This window comes from Ambystoma mexicanum, chromosome 5q (assembly GCF_040938575.1).
Source record: "Ambystoma mexicanum isolate Mex_15411 chromosome 5q, UKY_AmexF1_1, whole genome shotgun sequence".
Classification (NCBI taxonomy): Eukaryota; Metazoa; Chordata; class Amphibia; order Caudata; family Ambystomatidae; genus Ambystoma; species Ambystoma mexicanum.
This window is the reverse complement of record NC_090933.1, coordinates 1,365,502,580-1,365,522,626: the sequence shown is the minus strand read 5'-3', so window position 1 is coordinate 1,365,522,626 and position 20,047 is coordinate 1,365,502,580. Positions and strand designations below refer to the sequence as shown.

The window sequence follows — 20,047 nt, the reverse complement described above, 5'->3', positions numbered from 1 at the left end:
ACAAAGTGGTAAGTACACTATATTGTTTTTCCTATAACTGTGCATTTTGTTCTGTGTACAATACTAGTAAAAATGATTTCCCTTTTGTTACACAGAAATGGCAAGCACCCAGGAGTGGCATGAGGAGAATTTCCCTCGGGCTGAAATAAGTGAAGACAATGACTCCATTGGTACACAGTGCACTTTGAAAGGTAAGAGAATTAACACACATTGCTTCACATGTACCTGAAACTTTAACAGTATATACGGGAATTGAAGGGAAAGGCCAAGAAGCAGCAGCTCCTCCACAACTGCATGGGCACATACAAAACCAAACAAACAGTGTGATAAATAAACTAGTGAGCTTGGAGGCAAAAATTGACCAATTCATGAACAGGTTCGATGACTTAAAATAATTTATACAGAGACATATAATGGACAATATTAAATACCACTGCTCCACCTGCACCTGTACACCTTCTTTCTGTCCCAGCCAACCATCCCCGCAAATCCCCTGTAGGCAAAGACGTTATGATGAGACTTCAATCCCTTCCTCCTCTGATGACCAATCTGTGGAATACCCCAATTCCGCTGTATATTTTTCCATTTCTGCTACTCCTTTCCTTTCCTAATTGTGTGCATTTATGTGTGTAAATAAAGTTCTATGAGTATACTGTTGCTGTGTGTGTGTTTTCTTTTTTAAAAGTCCAGTTGGGAGTCTGCAGAGCGGGTGACTGTCTGGATTATTTGTAATTCATCAAAATGGAGGTGTACTATGGACATCGCGTATGTCCTTGAAGTCTGCATTCAAAATGAAGGTGTTTGTAGGTCTCTGTGCATGTCTACATGTCCGCAAAGCTGTGACATACCTTTAATTAGTACAGGGAGCCATGCCCTGTCCTGCGGACACCTGGTTGCATGCACATCTCATTCCCTGTGCGCTGTGGACAACGCGCCTGTCTGACGTGTCCGCAAAGTTGTGGAGTACTTTTAATTAGTTCAGAAAACCCAGCCCTGTCCGGCGAACACTTGAGAGCATGCTCATCTCTTCCTCCCGGGTCCTGAGAACAAAGGGCCTGTCCGGCATGTCCGCATAAAGTTGACATTAGTTTGGGGAGCCCACCCATGTCCAGCGGACACCTGGTACATGCACATACGAACAACTGGCCTGCTGAGTTCCTGGACTATCTGAATAATGGCATCCACTGCTGTTGCACCTGCTGCCTCTGCCTCAGCACCACCCCCACCAACACCACTACCACCTTCCCAAGAGCCTGGAGATGGGAACAGGTGTGACGATGCACAGGAGGAAGAAGAGAAAGCATAGAATGAGGTAGTGGAAGTCACCACTACCAGCTGCCGATGTGAGTCTTGAGTGTGGAGACTTTTTACCACTGTAGATGGTAAGCCCAATGCGGCCAAGGTTCACTGCAATGAGTGTCTCAACTGTGGCAAACCTGGGACGCACAGTTATTGGACTACCTCCATGTGGAGACACCTGAGATCCAACTACAAAGCAGCAGTTTGGAGGGTTGGCTCCTTCAAACAAGATAGTAGGTTGAGTTCCATTGCAGCATCCTTGACATCTGATCCTGTAACCACAATGAATACTCCTGTGGGGGTAGTGGTTTTCTCAAACAGCCTCGCAGGGCATACAAGGCGCAGTAGATCCTTACCATTCAAAGGTCACTGTTAGGCAGAATTTCAGGCAGTACCCTCTTGGACCACCACCCACAATTAAGACCACAGGTGTAAGCAAGACCAACCTTTGGTATAAGTCTGTACTGCACAGTTTGTGGTAGCGAGCTAAGCAGCCAGGCTTATCGCATGAGGAAATGTGAGCAGTAAATCAAGTTACACAGAGGACTTACATTCATAGTAGTTCAAATAGACACTTACTCTCAAGTTTTCTTGGTAAAACATGTTTAGATTTATTACGCAGTTATTTAGAAAACATTCACTAGAAGGAGGCTACTTAATATTATATACCAATACACTACCATACAAAACTATACGTTTCTGAGACAGTTTGAGGTTCACTGAAGTGGGAGCAAAATGGCAGTTCATTACTTTAAAGTGAGCAAAAAGGCTTACGATAAAGAGGAATAGTTCACAAATGCTTGTTCAACAGTGCAAATAGTTTCAGTTCACCAGAGCAGTTCAATTCAAGTCAATACGCCTAGGCCAAAGTCAATGGGCTAATGTTCTGGATAGGAAAAGCAGTTCTGGTATCAAATGGTAAACTCTTTGCAAATGTTGTCAGAAGTAGTTTGCACAAAAAAAGAATCATTTGCGAGGTCACAAGCTGATTAGGCCTGCAAGTTGGGAAAGTTCCACAAACTTTTACTGCAAGAGGTAAGTTCTCTCAATCAGATGGGCACAGTACCTTAAAATTAAGAAACAAATGCAGCTGAAGTCGTTGGTTCCTGGCATTTCCTGCAGATCTCACTGTTCCTGAGCCTCAGTCGTAGGGACAATAGGTAGGATGTCGGGGGACTCCTGTACTGCACGGGATTGTCGAAGAAAACAAACAAGATAGAGTCACTTCAGTTCCAGTAGCTGTAGGTCAAGCACACAAGCTGGTGTCCCTCTCCCTCGTTAATCCTAACAAGCCTTGAGAATGTTATCCAGGTGGCTTCTGAGTTGATTGGTCCCACCAAGTCAAAGGGAGAAGTCGTCCTTGAAGGGGCTTCTTTGTCGAGGAGAGCAGATTCTGACCTGCAGCAGGGCTTCACCGGGTAACCAACAGTCTAGGAGTTGCAGCAGTCCTCTTCTTCCAGTTCTTCTTTGGTTCTTTCATTCCAGTGGTTGGCTCTGCCTTCCAAGCCCATAGACTTACCTTTTAAACTGTTTTCTCCCATTTATTCCAGCCTAGCTGTCACTCACCCAGCAGGATCGCTGTCTTTGCCGGACAGTCAGCCAGCCAATCTCTCCAGAGTGCATTTGGGTGTCCTAGGAGACGAATCACAGAGAGTTTTGGGCACCTCCCTCACTTCCTGCCCACCCCAGACACTCAGACACCAGGGGAGGGCTTCAGTCCTGAAGCCTGCCAAAGGCACATGAATAAAGGGACCAAACCTAGTTTGGCATGCAGAGTTAAACACTAGAAGGACCTTTCCAAAAAGAAATGGCAAAAAAAGATGACCAGGATCCGTTTTTATAGAGGGGTCTCAGGAGCCATATTGAAAAACATGAATGCCGCGATTTTAGCAACCAGTGTTCGCGGTCGGGAAAAATCATGGTAGTTTGTTCTAAAACCACTGCCACCAGCTATTTCAATAGGAAAGGGTGATATTTGACTGCCACATGCGTGTTTAGACACGGGGGACACTAGGTGACCCCTCCAGGCTCTATAGGAAGATAGTGTGTGCTGGGTCTATGAATTCAAAGTCAATTTTACTTCACATTCTCTGGGGAAGTTCACCCCAGAGAAGGTATTTAAACCTTGGGAAGTCTAAAAGACATCCCTGTGCCGCTGCACTGAAGGTGCTGTGTGACACACAAGAAAAAGGGGATGCCCATGGAGTTGGTTAGACTCCATTTAAAAAGAAACAAGCACAGAAAACACATTGGAAATGAAAAGTTCGAAGTCCCAAAGCTTATCAAAAGAGCTAGAAGGCTCTAAGGTGGGACGTATTGGCACTTTGGTGAGAATTCTCCGTAACAATGAGGTAGTGGAAGTCCCCACTACCAGCTGTCGATGTGAGTCTTGAGTGTGGAGGATTTTTACCACTATAGATGGTAAGCCCAAGGCAAGTGCAGCCAAGGTTTGCTGTAACGAGTGCCTCAGCTGTGCCAAACTTGAGCTGTATAGGTATGGGACCACATCCATGCAACGACACCTGAGATCCAACTACAAAGCAGCAGTTCAGAGGGTTGGTCCCTTCGAACAGGGTAGCAGGTTGAGTTCCAGTGCAGCATCCTCGACATCTGCTCCTGTCACTACAAGGGACACTCCTGTGGGGCAGAAGATTCCTCAAACAGCCTCACAGGGCATACAAAGCGCAGTAGATCCTTACATTTCAAAGGTCACTGTTTTGTATGTATACTGTGATGCAGTAATCTGCAGGGATGAGCATTTACAGGGTGGATTTGAGGCTGCGGTCCTGGACCACAAAGGAAAGTGACCCCAACTCAATGAGGTACACCAAACATCTTCCTCTCCCCATCTGCCCTTTCTTATCCCTGTGGCGTATGCCCCTTCCCTATCTCCCTACTATCCCTCCCTTGTGTGTCGTGTATAAAAAAATCCCAGAAAATTCACAAAACACAAACATTAAAAAAAGGCTCTTTTCAGAGGCACCTTTCACAGTTTAAAAATAGAAGTGCCAATGTAATGGTGTAGGCCACTGTGCAGCGTGTGAATTTAGGAGGTGGCACCATCAAAAACAATGCACTTTTCCCTGTGAGAAAGTGTTAACTCTGAAAATAGACTTTTTGTTTTGGAAGGTTTGAAGTGGACAACATCAACTGCAAAAATGCTTGTTATAGTTGCAAACACGGCTGCAATGCATTTTGGAGATTTCACAAAAAAATCAGTAGGATGGACTCCGACTTTGCGAAAAATGTTGGTGTTACAAAATGTAATATTTTTATTGTGGAAGGAGGACATGCCACATCTCTCAAACAGGCGCAAACAGCCTTGTTGACATTGCGACTCACATTTTCCATTTGCGGAGACATTGAAGTAGAGCGCAGCCACATCTGTCACTGGGCAATGCGATAAAAAGTTACTTGTGAGTGTGGAAACATGTCCAAGACTTTCCCAAGTGCCACCTTCATCACAAACTAAAATGAGATTCCGGTAAAATGTCCTAAACTGTTCCCTCCACAATGAACAATAATAACGGCGGAATGATGCTGCATCATCAAAGTGGCACAAAAGGTAGGCAAATCCAGCAACTTCATATCAAACACTCCATAACAGTACACATCCACATGAGGGAATCGAAGATGTGCTGCCACTCCACACTGTTCTGCATGCACCTACAACCAATGTATCCATGAATCCCACAAAATCCACATGCTCTGCTGCCTGAAAGACACAGCCACCTGCCATAGCCACCTGCACTGCTTGCAGGAAAGAGACCTGCTGCCACATTCTCTCCCTGCACACCACACACAGGAAACCTTATTGACCAATCTCCTGGCATCCACAGTCCATGTCTATGCCTGCCATCCTCAGAAGCCCTGGATGTGGCACATGCAATCCGTGGACTACTGCAGTGTCCACAGACATATTGTGTATTGTGCAGGGGTGGGAAAATAACATTTAAAGCAGGATAGATTTCCTCTTTAGTGGTGGATCTGAAAAGATCCTTTTCTTAAAAAAAAAAGGTGCTTGCAAACAAATACCCTTTGTTTTGTGCTCTTTGGGGGGTTTTCTCTTCTTCTCCTGCTTACAATCTTATATGAACCTATTCAAAGCATCCCTTGGATTGTAGAACAAAATGGCATTTCCAATGGTGGACAAAGAAATGCCATCTGCAGTGAAAAAGTTCAATTAAGAGAATCAATGTTCTCATTGTTATAATAGAACAGCCCCGCACTGCACAAAAATGCAGATATCCCTCTGTTTGCAAGACACCTTCCAGCATCTTGCTGGGGACAGAGGACATTGGGGTTGTTCCATAGTGTGCTATGTGGCATATAAGAGAAAACCACCTTTGCGCTGGGAAAAAGCAGAATCAGTTTAGTTTAGTTTAGTTTCTTTATTTATACCGCATGCCGAACCCTGAGGTGACTGGGCGTCGGAGACTTGAAGGCGGTTACAGCAGAGTAAATACATACAGGCAGAGAATAGACATACAAGATAATGGCAATAGGTTCAGATGATTACATGGTGGTCGATAGGCAGACACAGGATAAGAGTACATTAGTTGGTGAGTCAGATGGGATGGAGTTCTTGTTGGAGAGCCAGGCCTTCGCTTTCGCTCTGCAGGTCCAAAAGGAGGGTTCTGCTCTAAGGTTCAGTGGTATGGTATTCCATTGTTTGGCAGCTAGGACCGGGAATCTGGATCTGCCTCCTTTTTTTGTGAGAATTTGGGGATGGAAAGTCAGTAAGGGTACACCTTTCTGGTTGGTCTGGTTCAGTTGTGTTTGTTGAACTTGTCTGACAAGTATTTGGGGGCTTCATTAGATAGGCATTTGTGGACAATGACGAGGGATCTAAGTTTGATTCTGTCTCGTACAGGGAGCCAGTGGGCATCTTGTCTGAAGCTGGAGATGTGTGAGTGCCGTGGGATGATCAGAGCTGCTCTGAGGGCATTATTCTGCAGGACCTGCAGTTTGTTCAAGTTATGTTCCAATGTGCCAAGAAAGAGGGTATTACAGTAGTCCATTTTTGAGAGCACTTATGCTCTGGCTAGTGTGATGCAGCTGGAAGGCGAAAAGAAGGGTTTGCAGGGATTAATGAGCTTATTTGTATAACCTGTGTAGTAGACTGTAGCGTTCACCTGTTTTTCGAGCGAGATTGTGGAATCTAGATAGACACCTAGGGTTTTAATTTCTTTGGTTATAGTGATTTGGTTACCGTCTATGTTGATAGACGTGTAACAGGGGTCCAGTTTGTTTAGCCATGGTTGGGAGCCGATGAGAAGGAGCTCAGTTCGTTAAGGCATAAGCCTTGTTCGGCAATCCAGGCTTGGATCTCCAGGTAGAGGTTATTGAAAAGTGCGGCATCCTCTTTGTAGCAATCTGGTGAGATGCACGTGCCTTGTGGGACACCACAGAGGATGGGGATGGGGTGGGCTGAAGTCCCTGGTGAAAGGACCCCGGTGGTTCAGTCGGCTAGGAAGAATTGGACCCAGGTGGTCGCCTGGCTCGAGAAGGCATCTGAGACCATCAGATGTTCCGTGAGGATCTGATGGTTGACCAGATCAAAGGCTGCCGAGAGGTCAAGCAGCAGGAGAATGGCGAGGTTGCCCTTATCCTTTACCTCGTCCATCTGGATTTTTAAGTCCAGGAGGGCTGTCTTTGTTCCATGCTTTGGTATGAAGCCAGATTTTCTAAGGCCCAGGAGGTTGTTCTCTTCCAGATGCTTCTCGATTTGTAGCTAGGCCACTCTGTCTAAAATCTTTAGGATGTAAGGGACAGTGGTAATGTGCCTGTAGTTGGTTGGGATGTTAGGGTCTAGGTTAGGTTTTTTTGCAGGGGCATGACCAAGCCTCCTTGAGGCTGCTAGGGACTGAGCTCATTTTGAAGGATGCGTTAATTAGGGTTGTTATGAAGGGGGCCAGGTTGGTGGCGCCTTCCTGGATGATGGGAGCTAGACAGGAGTTTCCTTGGCATCTGGATGGTTTGAGGCCTTTGATGATGCCTTTCACTTCTTTTGTGGATATAGGGGTGAAAAAGAAGGGGGGCATGATAGAGTTTTAGAGGTGGGAGGTAGAGGAGCTTTTTCATTTCAATTTTCATTTGTAGCATGGCAATTTTGTCTGCCAAGGCTTTTTGGATCCTCTCACACCAGTCTTCACCTTTCACACAAGTTTCTGAGGGTGGGCAGGGGGACTCGAGTTCAATGAGGATGATGAAGAGCTCTTTTGTTCTAGATTTGGTGTTCTCAATTCTGTTATCATAGGTCTCCTTTTTGGCCCTGAGGACAGAGGTTTTGTAGGTAGTGGCCGCTAACGTGAATAGATTTTTGTTGGCCTGGTTGGGTGTTTTTCTCGTTTGGAGTTCTGCAGGATTTTAAGCTCTGGGTGAACCATTTGTTGAAGTGGGCTGCTGGTTTAGCTTTAGTGAGTTTGATAGGAGCGATGATATCTACTGCAGATTTGAGTGTTTTATTACAGAGTTCAGCAAGTTTATCCACATTTAGGTTGGTGTATTTTGCGGGAGCAAGGATGTTGTGGATTAGAGGGCGAAGGTTCTGCAAGGTGATGCTATGGTTATTCCTGGTGAGGGTTTGCAGGATGGTAGCTGGAGGGGTGTTTGGTTGTGTCTTCCCTTGGATGGAGAAGGAGATGGTGTGGTGGTCTGACCATGCGATTGGTTACATTTTGAGGATGGAGGTGGAACAGTTGTGCTCCGCCAGCCAGTACAAGGTTCTGCCTTTGTTATGAGTTGGGGCTGTGATCCTGTGCTTGAACCCTAGTTGGGAAATTGTGCTTTCCAGGGAGAGTACATTGGTGTCATTAGGATCACCGAGGCCCAGGTTGAAGTCCCCTAGGAGGATGACTTGAGAACCGGTTTTGGTATTAGTGGTCAGGAGGCTGGATATCTCTTCCTCAAATGAGGAGATGGGGTCTGGATGTCTGTCTATGAGATGCATCAGGATGGTTTCTGAAGCAGAGAGTTGGAGCTTAACAGGCAAGAGTGCAGCGGATTGGAAGCTAAACAGTGGAGTCATTCTGAGGCCAAAGGAGGTTTTGGTGATAAAGGCGACTCCTCCTCCTTTACCTGAGTTTCTGTTGTTCCTTAGTATTGAATAGCCCTCTGGGATGGCCAGGGATAGGGATGGGCCTGCTGCCTGATGCAGCCATATTTCAGTAATGGCCAGGAAGTGCAAGTTGTTCATGGATATGAGGTCAGCGATGTCCAGCGCATGGGCGACCAGTGATTGAGCATTGATGAGAGCACCTTTGAACAGATGGTTTTCAATTATGTGGGTGGAGACCTTTTGGGTGTTGTCCCTAGTTTGCAAGGAGCTGGCATGGACTTGGTTATGTTGAGAATGACAGGGGTGTTTTTTGGGGAAGGACCTGGGGGATAGGAACCATGTGCGGAGTCTCAGGTTTCTGTCCTTCACTGGGTAGGGGTGCCAGGGTGAGGGGGGAGAAGCAAATTGGTGAATCCATTCTGATGGGCTGATAGTGCAGTTTGGCTGGTTGATTAGTTTTGTGTTGACATACCCCATATTTATGGTGTATGTGAGGTGTTGAGACTGAGGTGAGTGAGGTAATAGGTTCGAGGGGGAGAGTGATGTGTTGTTGGGGTGGAATAAGGAAAGAATTGTCGTCAAGGTAAAAGTGGTTAGGTAATGGATTGCCATGAACAGACTGTTTGGGTCCGGTGTTCACTGTGGTTTGCTCTGACACAGTAGATTAGTATACAGTGGCTGGCTTGATTAGGGAGAATATGCTAGAACAGTTTTAGTCACAGTATACAGTGCGGGTACAGCAGGTGGTAGGGGGAAAGACTAGTTCAAAATAGACACAGTGGGCTACAGCAAGCTAGTTCAAAATAGACACAGTCGGCTACGGCAGGCTAATTCCAAATAGGCACAGTGGGTTTTCACCAACTCCTTAAGTGCACTCAGCAAATTGGGAGTACTGATATATGCCAAATGCAGTGCACCACAATGCAGCACTGCTATATCAGGAGTGGTAAAAGTGGCCAGATCTTTACAAACTGCAAGCACTGTTTGCAAACTGCGCCCAGGGACACTGCACCACAAAACTGTTACGCTCACCTGGTATCCACAGGGTTGCCACCCAGCTGTGGGGACTCTGGTATCCTTCTCAGCGGCTCCCAGGTATGATCAGCGGAGAGGTTCTACCTGGAATACAGGCGGGCAATGTTCAAGACTGGGCAACTGGGGTAAGAACCTCCCAACACCCTGTATGCCCGCAGCCCCCCCGGACCTTTCCTCACCTTGTTATGGGTTTTGGCGTGCTCTCCGTCCTGCCTTCTTGGCCGGGGCACATTGTCCTTTGTGGGCGAGTGCAATCTAGTTACTTCACTGATGCCGGCCCTTTTGAGTCTTTCAGGTAGGTCTTATTACTGTTATGCTTGTATGCCTTTCTTTGCTTTAAATAATGTCTTCTCTCTTTCCTTAGGTGCACGGAAGTTCACTGTGGAACGTTGCCTGAGTTGGGACTCGCTGGTAAATTTTGGTGCATCAAGAGCGCCTTGATGCGGTAAGTAGGTGCTATGCGCAGCGCTATGATGCCTTGCTTTTGCTAAACTGTTGCCTTTTCATTTCCGTAGATTGCGGTGCTCACCCGGAGCAAGAAGTCCTAAGGCGATGTTGGTCGATGGGTGACTCGTGAGGTAAGCTTCCGGCACGATTGTAAAATGTCTAATGTTCTTTTTCTCCCTTTTTTGCAGATCCGTAGGTCCGGGAGGCTCGCTGATCCTTGGATGCTGTTTGCAGGAGCTGAGGGCAGCTAGCGAAGGAATAACAGGTAAGCTGCTGCTATTAACGATGTCCTTTTGTTTTTCAGATGTTGTTCTTCCGAGGTTCGCAGGTACAGCTGAACACGATGAGCGTCACGTTGCAGTATTGCAAAGTAACTCGAAGCGTGTCATTCAAGTCGGGTGTGGTTTAAATAGCTTCAGAGAAAAGTAGTCCAGGTAAAGTAGTTCCTAGGCTACCGCACTCAAAACACTATACCGCATAGGTTGGGTCCAAGGGAACCAAGCTATGTGGGTGCCTCCATGTTGGCTGGCACTGGAAACAAAGTAGTCCCAAAAACACAAGTCCTCACGAAGTATGAGCCCGGCGCCAAGAGGGCTTCAGCAAAGGATGCCTTAGTTTGTTAGACACCCGATCCAAGGCCCCTCCTGGCCCATGGGCTGGCCAGGAGGGTTTCTGGATATGGGTTGTGACAAAAACCTCCACTCCTTCAAAACCAAAATTGGCAGCAACACCTCTTGACTTGGCATACCTCTCCAAACCATTTACAAACAAATCACCAACCACCAACATCCTAACTTCCTGCTCCTCTGCCATCTTCACTGCACACTGCAATGAAACAAAGTATTACCCTCTCTTCCTATGAATCACAACCTCAACACCTAATTGGCTAATCCCCACAGTCCCATTTCCATGCCAGGCATGCTTAGAAGCCCCAGATGTGGCACGCCCTGTCCGCGGTTCACAGCGGTGGCCACGGACCCGTAGCACAGGGGTAGCCCTCCTTCCCTTTCCACGTCACCCTTTGTAGCACTCTCTCTTTGGCTACTAGTAAGTAGTCCCACAGCCAACCACCAATCACATCCAAGATCTCTATATCTAACTCTATCAACTCAGTACAACACGGCATGTGTACTGTTCAATACTCAGAGCACAGGTCTCCTACGATGCCCAAGCACCTGCATTCAAAACTACTATAAAACTCTCCAAGATTTCTGCTTCCAGATTCATCCACATCTACATCCATCAGCACAAACTGCAGGTATGCATTTGTGTTGTTATGCACACAGAAAATGAAAACTGAATGTATGTTACCAAAGCATAGCATGTACATAGCTTGCATGCATTTGAAGAGGGTGCTTGCCACTTGTCCTACATAACCTACTCAATAATCATACTTTCATTTGTCCCATCTCATATCAACAGGCAGTTACTTACAATGCTGTTTGCTTTCAAATGTTTCTTGTACTGCCCACTAGCATAACAGCTGCAAACCACATATTTCAATTTCAGCACTACTGTCTGTGATTTTCTTTTATTAAAAAACACATTGGGAACATTTGCCCAGCACATTCATGTGGCAGATCCTATGTGAAATGCACCAGAATTCACACAAAAAAGGAAAACTGCATTCATGTTAGGAAAGAATGGCAAGTATATACATTGAACAATTGACAAAATGCAACATTGGGTGGAAAGCAAAGACAAGCATGTGTACATTGGAAACCGTGTTATCTGTAAAACTGGATAAATAAAGAAAACAACAGAAAAGGAGGTCTGCACCCAAGTAGCAAGCATTTATGTGTGAGAGTTAAAATAATTCCACCCATGGTAACTCTCTCCTTTCTAATCGGTACATCTCTCTGCCCTTTTTCACACCCTACTATCCATTTGCAAAGCATGTAGTGCAACATCTCACACACTTCAAAATTGCAGCCCCATAGGGCACAGTTGTCACTGCAGCACTGGCCTCCATACCAACAATGCTGATACTCCCAAGTCTCCACTTGTATGCAGTGCTGTAGAACTGCACACACACACTAACTCTTCCTGCAAACAAATCCTCCTACAATCTAACATAATGTTTTCTCCTATTGCTATTACTCTACCGTTGACACACAGACCCACTAACTTCCTTCTTTTGCAATTGCAGTGAAGAACCTCCTCCTAAAAGCCATTGATGTCTCTTCTGGAAGATAAAACCTAGAAAGATCCTACTCTTCACGTCCAACAAAGTAAGTACAGCACTGTATTAGTGTTCTGCCTGTTACTCAGACAGTGCAGTGTTGTATTGTAGACTAGACAATTCTATTGAGCCCTACAGCATTCACTTCACCCTTACTCATTGCATGTTGGCAAGTCCATTGTTTGTATTGTTATCAGAACACCAGTATGGTAATACCCACTAGTTTTATGAAAACATTATAATGTCCTTACTTCTTCAAGCACATTACGCTATCATACACACTGAAGCACACCTTTTCCCACATGAACACCCACACACACCAGTACAGCCTTCCCAACTAAATGTAACAGTCCTTTGCACAATCACACTCCTCTATGTCTGCCTACCATCATTTTCAGACACTCATGCACAGTGCACACAATCACAATGCACAACTTCCAAACCAACACTTTCCCCTTTTCTGCAACAGACACAATACCAAAAAGCAACTCTGTAGAAAACAATGCAGAAATAGAGCAGATAAAACTCAAACCATGCAAAATAGCCATCCACTTCTAGCAGACTTTGTATGAAAAGTTCAAACAAAACAGCTAATACAATCACGGAGCAAAACGGAACCAGGTAGCAGAAAAAAAAGTGTGACTTTGCTTCTAAAATGCAAAACTAAAAGTAAATGTATTAAGGAGAATGCAAATACCAGTATTGCTAACACTATATCTACCAACGGTAACATAGCCACAAGTAAGCATTCCAAAAAAATAATTTTACATAAAATGTTCCACCATCGAATCCCTCAGAGCCTTATAAAAACAGGGGAGAAATCACGCTCAATCCTTAAAACTTACTGCAGAAAACTGACCCTAGAACCTGTCATAGACAATGCATTGCTCCTCAAAAGAAAATTATTTATATTAATTTTAAACAGAATGAAACCACTAACAAAATTAATTAGTAAACTACAAAAAGTACTTTGCAACATACGGAATATCTTTGCAAACATCTCTGCAGGTGAGTGGATTCACACAACCAGCACAGAGCCATATTTCAATGAAGAGGCATACAGACAAGAGCAGACAAACCCAATTGCCATATATAGCAGCGGCGGAGGGTATGAAAAGGTAGGCAGTACCATTATGCCAGACGAAACGCTGATTGCCAGAACATCCGCTACAAACTTGCAATCAACTCTCCATTCCAACGAACCAATCTGTGGCGTCTACAAATGGCCGTACACCTCAATGTGTAACGTATGAAAACTATCCTTCAAATCTTAATGGCAGTTCCTCAATCAGTATGCCAAAGCCAAAGACAAATTACAAATTACAAATAACAAACCATGGACCATGGTCCTCCTAGTCCTGTCCAGTGTGCAAATACACAGGACTAGGAGGACATTCATTAGCCTGCTTGCAAAAGCACTTTCTACCACAACAAAATGTTAGCAACACACCTTTCTACTATATGAAATCTCGAGTCTGTACTATGCAAAAAGTCCTGCTTTAGCACTGGAATATTTAAATCACATTCTCCTACATGGCACAGCCAAAGAACTCTTGGAAGAAATAGACCACATCCAAAGCAAAACATTTGGAAGTGAGGAGCACTTACAAAATCCAGTAACTTTAGAAGAAAGTAGTGACAACCTTGGAGATGCCAACCTTCTGTTACACACATACAACAAAGAAATAGCAACGTTTAAAAGTACATCTCCTGAAGTACCAAACCAAGTATGTGTGTGTTGTCACAGAACTCTTTACACAAAAAGCACCAAAACTAAAGATATAACATACAAAATAGAAGACAATGAGAAATCCCACTGGTTCCATTTAGCTCTCTATATTATACCAGAAAACAAAGAATACATACTTAAATAGGAAAATACCCATGTGATGTGCATTTAGGCATAAAATAGCACTTTCATCTGAACATTTAAAACATAGCTATTTTAATAAGTGCCTTAAAATGATGATAGAATGAGGTGCAGCCTCTGAAGTGAGTTAAGCAAATATGTTACTGTGGTGTGGAAATATTATATTTAATGCCAAACTTGCAATAGTAAATGAAGTTACACATCTCGATCATAACTAAAATATAATATAAGGCATGACCCCATTGCTAAAGCATTTATGGTATGAGGCACATTTAATTATTATGTATCTACTCTCAGTTTACATAACGAATACTGCTGCATAAACCTACCTGTTAAAGAAAATCATATCAAGATTTCTGTGGAGGAAGACTACGCCTGGGTCATTAAGAGATATTCTCTGTTCATAGCTAATGTATCGACTAATAACATATTTGAACCATTACAGTAGAAACTTCTGCTTCAAATATTACTTGCATTGCCCCAATATAGCATCAAAAAAAGGGGCAAACTAAGGAAAATGCCTCCAAAAGATAGAAAGGTGATTCCCCTATGCCAAGAAAGAAATACAGGTTCCTACGATTCAAGCTATTCTAACGGAAATCATATCTTTTCAACCCTGCATGGAAGCCACTTCGGTCAAATTACAGATGCTCATTGTACAAAAGGCTTGGCTTTATGCGGACGACCTTCTGTTGGTTCTGGAGAATTTGCAGGTGTTTGATGAGGCTGTTGTCGGATTTTCATGATTACTCAGGCTACAAGATTAACTGATTGAAGTCTGAAGTGTTGCCTCTAACGAATGGATGTGATAAAACCCTGGTTATGGGACAGGGGTTTACGTGGTGTGGAGAACGCTTGCGTTATTTGGGGGTATGACTGACGTATCCTCTTTCCAGGATGGTAGATGAGAACATGTCTGTGGTTATTCATGAATGTAAATCGGATCTAGAAAGGTGGTCTTTGCTTAATCTCTCTTTATGGGGTAAAGTCAATGCCCTGAAAATGAATACAACACCCAAAGTCAACTTTGTGTCTAGCAAGCTTCCTTTGAAAATTAAGAGCTGCTACTGGAAGGATTTGGACCGCCTAGTTCAAAAATTTTTGTGGGACAAAAAGCCACCAAAACTTAGTCTTTGGAAGTTGCAGCTTCCAGTCCATTTAGGTGGTCTAAGGGTACCAAATTTTCAGGCCTATCATTTGGCCTTTTCTGCTCATTTTTTGTTCCATTTTTGACAGGTGAATTAGACAGCTGGGCGGTGGCAGAGTTGAGCGCCTATGGGCCGCTGGGCCCGACAGCCTTGTTGACCACTAATACCAAGATTCCGGGTGGCAATTTGTTGGCAACGTTGTTTTTGCGTGATTCATGAATTGCAGTTTTGTCATTGCTTGATCGGGATGCATTCAAATCCAGGGGTGTCTCTATCTGGTTGAATCCTAGGATTAGGGATAATTTGAGGACAGTTTTTTGGCCTGAATGGTTTTTGATGGATATTAAACAGGTTTCTGATTTGGGGAATGATGATCGGTGGTTGACCACAGCAGAGCTGAGAGAGAGATGGAATTTTTATGGTTTATCAGACTCTGCATATAGACAGCTAAAGAGGGCGGTTGGTGAGGTAGACTGGTCTGACTCTTTGGATGTGTGCGCTTCGCTGACAGACTCTAGTGGGAAGAGTGGTGGTCTGGCCAGTCAGCTTTACAAGCTAATGGTGTCACATTTTCGGAGTAATGACAATTTGCGGAGAGTATGGAGTGAGAAAATAGGATCAGAGATTGATTTGGATGATTGGCAGAATATGTGTAGTAATGTATCTTTGTGCTCTCTCAATCTAAGTGAACGGTCTCGACAGATCAAGACCCTGAATCGAGTTTATTGGTGCCCTGAAACATTGCATAAAAGAGGCATGTCTGACAGTTCTGACTGTTGGGGGTGCGTTCAGGCAGTCGGGTCATTAGAACACATGTTGTGGAATTGTGTGAGGGTCAGAGATTTTTGGAGTGATGTCTGTAACGTGTGTGTCAGGATTGCAGGAGGAGGGCCGGTCCTTGATTTTAGGACGGTAATCCTGGGTGATGATTCTGGGTTGGGTGATGTCAGCTCAGCCCACATGAAGTGGATTTTTCGTGCATTCATTGTGGCCAAGAGGTTTATTCTCTGTGGGTAGAAAGGGCGTGAATCTCCTTCCTATGGGGAGTGGATCCAGGAAATGCAATGCCTGTCACAGACGGAGAAATTGATTTACAGATTGAAATGTAAAATGTCGACATATGAGAAGCTATGGAACGTGTTTAATGACTTTTTTTAAGTTGGTTCTTTGTTTTACTTCTTGTTTGTAACTCATTTTCTGTAATATTGTTGTTGCTGATATGTTGTATATATTGTATATATTATAAATAAATAATATAAATTACAGATGCTCAATGACTTGAAGTTGAAATTGTGCACAGAATGGTTTGTTTTACAATGTGGTTAATCTGCCGGAATGGGGCATGAAGTATCCCATCCAGACCAGGCTCTACACCCTCCCCACTTTTAATTGAGTTTGCAGAACATGGTTTGGAGTGGCTGTATCCAGTTAGCCACTACCTTTCACTTACTACTAGGATGGTACGCATTTTGCAATACTTTGTGTTCTTCTTGTTTGTCTTTCCCTCTTGTTCTATTCCCCTATATATGTTACCTCTAGTACCCACTATCTCAAATACAGGATTGTGGATATATTTATTGTTCTATAATGAATGGCTCTTAATGTCATAACATGGAATGTTAAAGTATTACACAATCTGGTTAAAAGGCAAAAAATACTGTCTCGGCCTCAATAGAGCTAAACCATGTATTGAAAGTTTACAAGAAGCCCACCTCTCACAGAATGAAGCTGCCAAAATGAAATGACTATGGGTGGGTCAAGTGTTTTCTAGTGCAGCAGATGGGAAAAGAATGGGTTGATTACTCTTATTAGCAAGCATCTCCAATTTAAAGTGATATCCACATTATGTTGGCAGATGGGATTTAGTAAAATTGATGATTGACTCCATTGAGTACTCCATTTTAAATGGCTATGGCCCCATTAATGCAAACCCAGGATTGAGGACTCATTTAAGAAATCACATATCCAAATGATGTCCCAACAACCTAATAGTATGCAGAGATTTTAATTAAATCATTGATCTCATCCTTGATAAAAAAAACAAATAAAAGATACATAACAACTAAGTCCCACTTACAATTCATAAAATGTGTGTCTGAGCTAGGTCTTGTGGATACTTGGCGTATTACCCATCCCTCGGATCTAGACTACAATATTTTTCTCCCCCCAAAACTCCTTCTCAAGGACATAGTGTGTGCAGTGTGTTTCCGTGAGCCAGAGACTGCCTGGGCTCTTTCGTTCTCTATTGGATACCCTGCTGAAGTTTGCCTTCTCTTGCTGTCACTGCTTCCTGGAGGAAGCAGTACTGAAACCCCAGCACACGCCGAGCGCGTGGTGTGCGCAGTGTGTTTGGTGAGCCTGAGACTGCCTGGGCTCTTTCTTTCTCTATTGGATAACCTGCTGGAGTCTGCCTTCCCTTGCTGTCACTGCTTCCTGGAGGAAGCAGTACTAAAACCCCAGCACACACAGAGCGTGCAGTGTACGCAGTGTGTTTCGGTGTTTGAGTGCGAGGGAGTGAGGGTCTGTGGGTTCTCGCATAGAAGAGACTTTCGCTGACACTTTTATTGGCTGCCCCCCCACACAAGACTGCAATTCCGATGATGGAAGTCCGTGTCAGAGGCAAAACATCAGACTCCGAACCCGATGGATAGATTCTGTGTTAGTAAACTAAAAAATATTAGCATTGGAATTGAAAGTGGGTCTGCCCCTGCTGATAACATGTGTGAATTCAATATCATAAATATCTCCACACGCCTGAGAACTGGCAAGCATGGCAAGCATGTGAAAGTGGAGACACAGACCTCAGTAAAATGCCTGACTCTCTTATCTGACCAGCACACACAACCCCACAAAAGCCCTCTATCCTCTGCAGTCCTCAGCTTGGCTGCTTTGAGTGCATCTGGTGGCGTCTTGGATGTTTCTGCACTGGCTGCCATGATGACCTCTGCGGGCAAGGTGGGGCGCAGGGCCGGTCCCTGCGCAGCGTTTCCCCGGACGGGCTGGTGTTGGGGTTGGTTCCAGCAGGCTGTTGGCTGCCTTCTGCTCTCGGTCTGGGTGCCCTGCGGTGTCTGTCTGGGGGGAGGTCCCTGGCGTGGATGAAGCTGTCGGCTGCGAGGTGCCTACAGCTGAGAGGCTGGAAGCTTCCTCACTGATGGGCAAAGTGAGGCCTGGAAGCCGCGGACTGGAGTCTCACGACTCTCTGCCCTCAAATGTTGCAATCTCATTTGCTGAGACTACTCTTGGCTGCGAACTACACACTAACACCTCACCTCAATCTGTGAACTGTTCAACTATTCCTAGTTTGCGAGCCTGAGTGGGAAAGACTACAACTGATTCCCTGCATACTAATGTGCCCAAATTAATGGTTTTAGCCTGGCTCTCACACAAGATGTTAGGCCATAACACTGAAAATATTAACAGCCTCTGCAAACTAAACCAAACTGAGCATCACAAAGAACTGATGCTGGACAGGAGCCCTATAGTTTGCCCAAAATCTAAAAACACAGACGGCGACTGCTTTCAAGACCATGACAAAAGCATTATTGCATTGGAAGATGAAGTGTTTTGCTCTTCAAAAACACACTCACATCTCCAAAATGGAATGTGTGATTCATCCATGCATACTAATAGGAGGGGCTCATTGGATGTGGTGAACAAAATTCTGCAAGGAATCACCCAAATAAACAAGACACGTAATCTTACTAATAATTGTATAATTGTTCTACCACAACACCAAGAAATGAAAAGGCCTCCCTTCCTCTGCGTGCCTTACTGAAGGATCCTCTGGCTCTAACGGCACCATTTCACACGCAGAACCAGCCCAAATGCGGAACGCTGCATTAAAAACCCAAAGACAAGCTGGCACTTGTGTATCTCCTCCTCTAGCATGCTCACAAGCTAGGCTTTTCTCACTGCAAGATAAGGAACAGTTTCCTACCAAAAATACGGAGAAAGTGAAACAAGTGCTATTTTACAATAAAAAGAGAGACGAAACACCAGATACAAGCCCTACTTCCTCTGAAATCTGTTTCACCGACTCCTCAATCATAGAGCGAGACTTCCCAAAAGTCAGACGCAAAAAAATGAGACAACACATGCCAGACCGTCAGCCGGACTATAAACTGAATGAAAAACTCAAAGACTTACAACTGATACTGATGTCTTCTATGGCCATTACGATTGCAACGTTCTTAAAGCTATATGATCAAATGAATGGACTTGACAACTTTGGTAGCATTAATGAACTCAAAACTTGTAAACATGGAAGAGACTTCCACATAGTAAGCAAGTAGACATAGGCAGTGAGAAAACACTTGGACTTGTCATTACAAACTATCATAGACCAAAAAGAAAACAATAAACTAGACAAAAAACTACTTGCTGAGATCGCCAAGGAAGCTCTGAGTTTACTGAAACATCACACAGCTGCGACAGATGGCATGCAAAATGATGAGATGCTGGCGACCCAGTGCATGCCAAAAGAAGCTGCCGTGCAGTCTGTAATTTTGAGTAGAGACATTGCTTCTTCAATCCCTCAATTGACTGATGCTTGCCTCATTGGAACTCAAATCTCTACAGAGGCCCTTGACATGAACAAAACGACTGGACCCTCTGTAGCAGACACTAAAATTTTGGCTGCAAGTGTTAGCTACCATGATCTAAAATCTCTGAATGGACATAAGACCATAGCCAACATCGTAAAAGTGACCAAACCGTGTCAGTGTGGACCAAATCCATCCAGCGTATCTACTCCACAAACTGAGCCTTGTGTGGACTCTGCAAATATAACAGAACGTCCTTCCAAAAGTATGAGCTTTGCCAGTGCTCTGAAAAGTAGCAGAGGTACAAGTAATCTCCTGGATCCCTGGATCCTCAAAACCCTTCCACTTCAGCCATGGCTATAGAGATGACCTCATCTCGGGAGACACCGGCAATCCCAATGCAGGTGCCAGCCAAAAAAGACAGGCGTATAGTTGACATTTTTAAAAGAACTGTCTCTAAAAACT

The 20,047-nt window shown here is 44.4% G+C and overlaps 1 protein-coding gene across 1 annotated transcript in view; it reads left to right on the top strand.

Moving 5' to 3' along the window:
• LOC138498429 (scavenger receptor cysteine-rich type 1 protein M130-like) overlaps nucleotides 1-20,047 on the top strand; it is a 950,335-nt gene that overhangs the window by 664,725 nt on the left and 265,563 nt on the right. The gene's annotated exons all lie outside the window — the stretch shown is intronic.